The sequence below is a fragment of the Natator depressus genome, chromosome 16 (genome assembly GCF_965152275.1).
Source record: "Natator depressus isolate rNatDep1 chromosome 16, rNatDep2.hap1, whole genome shotgun sequence".
Lineage (NCBI taxonomy): Eukaryota > Metazoa > Chordata > Testudines > Cheloniidae > Natator > Natator depressus.
The window spans coordinates 26,304,765-26,309,189 of NC_134249.1; the positions used below are offsets into that span (position 1 = coordinate 26,304,765).

General features: G+C 44.9%; 1 protein-coding gene across 3 annotated transcripts in view; it reads left to right on the top strand.

Moving 5' to 3' along the window:
* RALGPS1 (Ral GEF with PH domain and SH3 binding motif 1) overlaps nucleotides 1-4,425 on the top strand; it is a 394,814-nt gene that overhangs the window by 133,056 nt on the left and 257,333 nt on the right. The window lies entirely within an intron of this gene.

Below are 4,425 nucleotides of genomic sequence, written 5' to 3' on the forward strand. Positions count from 1 at the left end.
AAAGGGCTGGCTGCTTGTGGCAGCTGAGTCACCGCAGGGGGGGACCCCTGCCAGCAGCGGCGGCGGCCGGACAGCTCAGGGGTTATCACCAGCGGTGGCAGCTGGTCAGTTGTGCGGGGTCCCGCCACCTGCAGCTGCTAGGCCCCCAATGCCACCCACGTAGGCTGGTCAGCTGCGGGGCCCCCCAGTGTCATGGAGGTCACTGGAAATCACTGATTCCCTGACTTCTGTGACCTCCGTGACATAATCTTAGTCTTAATCATAGCCAGTATTCTTGCAGCACCTTTTTGAGAGAGCTCCTAAAGTTTCCTTGCCTTTGGCTCAGTGCTCTGACTGTTACCTCTTTCTTTGGTCTCCTCTGGAGGGTAGATTGCAGTTTCCTTTTCTCTGGAGCACCGATCTGTGTTTGTCAATGCTGTAACAACCACTAAATCCAATCCAGGTGTCTTGAATAAAGCAGAGTTTATTTAGAATAAACAAAATTGCGAACAAAATAAAAGTTAAGAATAATATGACTATCAATCTAGTTAGAGAGAGAGTGCAGCAAGTTTAGCTAACTAGATTTGTCTTAGTCACAACCTATTGCTTAAGCAACAGGAACATTTTACAAGACAAACTTCTGCTACCGTATTTTTTCCTACTCTCTCTCATTTATAATAGTAATGCTTGAGGCTCACCTGTGAAATTATGTACACTGAATATTGTAGTAAGAAATATAAAATAAATCCTTTAAAAACATTAAAATGCTAATTTGATTGTTTATTTCCTTCCCAGCTGCAAGTGATGTATGCTGACCATACCCTGTTTTAGCACCAATTGTTCCCCATCGTCTTTAGCTAGCAGCCTGAAAGATGAAAATAGATTCTGTAGTACTCTGTACTGTAAAGGAGAAGAACACATTTTCTTTATATTTATGGCTCTCTTTTTCTTTAATATAAAATTCTTCGTGTGGTATCATTGCAAAGTAAAATTATGCTCGGTTGAAGATGATAGTTGAATAAAATGTTAGAATAACAATTCTTCTTTGAGTGCTTGCATATGTCCATTCCACTTTAGGTGTCTGTGCTCCAGTGTATTTAAGCCAGAGAACTTTTTCCCAGAGTGGTACCCATCGGGGTGGTACATGTGCCCTCTGCATGTTCGTGCTGCTACATGAGAGTATAAAGGGGCAGCGCTTCTCCGACCCCCCTCAATTTCTCCTGCTGTCTGTGGTCAGTAGTTGGAGCAAGCATGCAAGTTTCTCACTTTCCCTTTGTACCTTAGAAAACTCTAAATGTTTTTAATGTAAATATTTAGTAAAAAAGTTTTTTCTAGTTCTAGTTGAAGTACTTGTTATAAGTTTCCATTCAGCTTATCATTCTTTGTTTCCATTGATTTTTGTTTTGGTACTAGGGTATGCCAAGTCTCCAGGCTTCAGGTGTTCTGAATGAATGCAATAGGTCAGTGCCAGTCAGCAGTCGCCACTGCAGCTGCTTGAAGTTTCTGGGTGAGGAATCTGTTAGGAATAAGTGCCCTATTTGCAGAGGGGTTAAGACCCATACTAAAAAGCTGAGGGAAGTTGCAGCTTCAACATAGTCTCATGGAGGCTGCTTTGCATTTGATATGTGAGGATTCAGATTCGGTGCCATCCTAGAGTGCGCCACTGGACTTAGTAGCTTCTCTGTGCCAAAGTGATCGAGAGAGAAGGCACAATTTTCTGTCTCCGGTGCCTTGTAAGCACCAGAAGAAGTTCAGTACATCAACTGCTTCCAACCAGAAGAAGTCATCGCCTTTGAAGTCTAGATCCCAATCAGACTCTCTGCAAGCAGATAGGTACCAAGGTGGGAGCAACTCTGGCAGGGTGGTCTGTGGTACTGCACTCTAGAAATGTTCAGTTTTTGACTCTGGCACCTCATAAGGCACTGTTGAAATTGACTCTATTGCTGGTCTTTCTGCGCTGGTTTTTATATCACAGACTACCTGATCGGTATGGACAACACCTGAGTTGTATGGGACAGAAGAGACCTTCTGTGCCTGTTGGTACTGGACTCTCCTCTGTTGCAGTAGGAATCTGTATCTTCTGCAGTGGCATGCGCCACCTCTGTCAACTACATTAGTACTGGTATATCCAATACCAATACCACTGGCAGTGGACTCTGTCACACCATGCCAAGTGTACAGTACCTTCCTCAGGGAAATCCTGAATGCTTTGTCAGTACCATCCTTGGTGACTTTGGTCCCATTCCCATTTGCCTGCCTTTCCACACCATGCCATCTTGGCACTCCAATGTTGATTCATCATCTAATTCAGAGGTGGATTCCTACAGATCTGAGTCCTACTTCAGAAAGGCCCAAGTATCTCCATGATCCTTGGTACACAGACCCAGCTCTGATTACCATGACTACTGTGCCGTGAAGTTAGGCTCCAGATGCAGCAATGCCTTTCGGGAACCTGGGGGGAGTTTCCCCAGACTCTAGGGCCTCTTCTTCTTGGCAGTAGGCCTCAATATCACTATTGAGATACCATTTTCCTCCCAGTTTTAACCTCAGTACCCAGTAACCAGTACAGATTGTCCATCCAACTCTTATTCATCCTATTATGGTGGCTTCTGTACCACTGGAGTAGATGGACATGTCAGTGCCACTGCTTAACGCCTCCTCATCACCCAAGGAGGCTATTGTATCAGTCATCTGCAGTCTCTGATGTCTACAAGACAGACAAAGAGGGTTGCTACCTCTCTAGGTATCTAGTGCTGATTCAAGATAACTCTCACAAGCTCATGGATATCTTGCATTCATCAGGCCCTGCTGAGGTGGCCCTGCTTATTAATGATATGATTTAGGAGCCAACCAAAATCCATTGGCAGACCTCCCTCTTCTTTATTATGGCTAAATGTACAGAAAAAAGGTATCAAGTATCTTTACAGTTACAGGAATTTTTTTTATTTTCCTTTGGAGCATTAGTAGTGGCAGTTGTGAATGGGCCATGCTCAGGGTGTCCCTAAACCTCTGACTGCTACAAGCTGGGACTGGATGAAAGGGGATGGATCACTCAATGAATTGCCCTATTTTGTTCAGTCCTTCTGAAAGCATCTGGCACCAGACACTGTCGGAAGGTAGGATACTGGGCTAGATGGGCCACTGGGCTGACTCAGTATGGCCATTCTTACATTCTTATGAATGAGAAGTCAAGACAAGGATGGATTAAATCTGCTCCCAAGATAAGAATGCAAAAAAACCTGTAATTCTTTTGGAGAAAAGTTTATTCTTCTTTGGGCATTACAGTTTAGAATAGCAGCCCACCAAATGTTGCTTGCCAGGCACAAACATTCAAATTGGGATGTAATGTCTAAGTTTCAAGAAACAAGTTACCAGATGAGTTTATAGCCTTTATAAATTAGGGCCATTTGGTAGCCCACTCCTCTCTGCAGGGGGCTTTGGATGAGACCAGTTTACTGGCTCAAGTGATGACAACAGCTGTCACTGGGCATCATGCTTCGTGGCGGCAGGTGTCGGGAATAGCAGTGGAAATGCAACAGGCAATAGAGAACTTGCCCTGTCAGGGCCCAGTTTTTGTTTTTTTTTCTGGGCAAGGCAGACAAGGCTTTGCACTTTCTTAAAGATTCCAGGTGAAGTCTTTAGGTATTTGTACCCCAGCTATACAGAGAAAGAAGTTTCATCCTCTGGTCCAAGAGAGAGATCCATTTTATTTGCTCTGACAGCCTGATCACTCCAGGAGATGTCATAGGTCTCAGAAGAAGAGACCACCTCCCTCTCCTCTTCCGCCATCTGCTACCAGTAGAGGGTCTTCTACTTCCAACCAGACTATTTGACTTCTTGGTTGAGGGCAACAAACTATTCTGAGGCCATGTCTACGCTAGCAAGTTTTCAGCAGCACAGTGTACCAGTGCAGCTGTGCCTTGGTAAGATCACTCATGTAGCCACTCTATGCTGATGGGAGAGAGTTCTCCTGTTGACATAATTAAACCACCCCCGACGAGCGGCGGTAGCTGTGTTGGCAGGAGAGTGTTTTTCACACCCTTGAGTGACGTATGTTATACTGACAAAAGTGCTCGTGCACATGTAGCCCGAGATTTTCTCTCCCTTTGGCTGCAGGTTGTCCCATTTCCTGAAGGCTTGGACCCATATTACAACAGATTGGTAGGTTCTGACCATGGTGTAACTGGGATATACCCTGCAATTCACCCGTATTCCCCCATCCCACCCGGACTCCCCATCCCTTTTCAGAGACCGCACCAGTGTATTGATTCAAGAAGTTCAGTCTCTGGTAAAGTTAGGGACCATAGAGGAAGTGCTTCCTCAGTAGCGGAGGAAGGGATCCTATTCCTGATATTTTTTCATTCCAAAGTCCCAGGGAAGCCTCAGGCCTACTTTAGATCTCAGCCTCAACAGGTACATAAAAATGATAGTTTTGTATGGTAACCC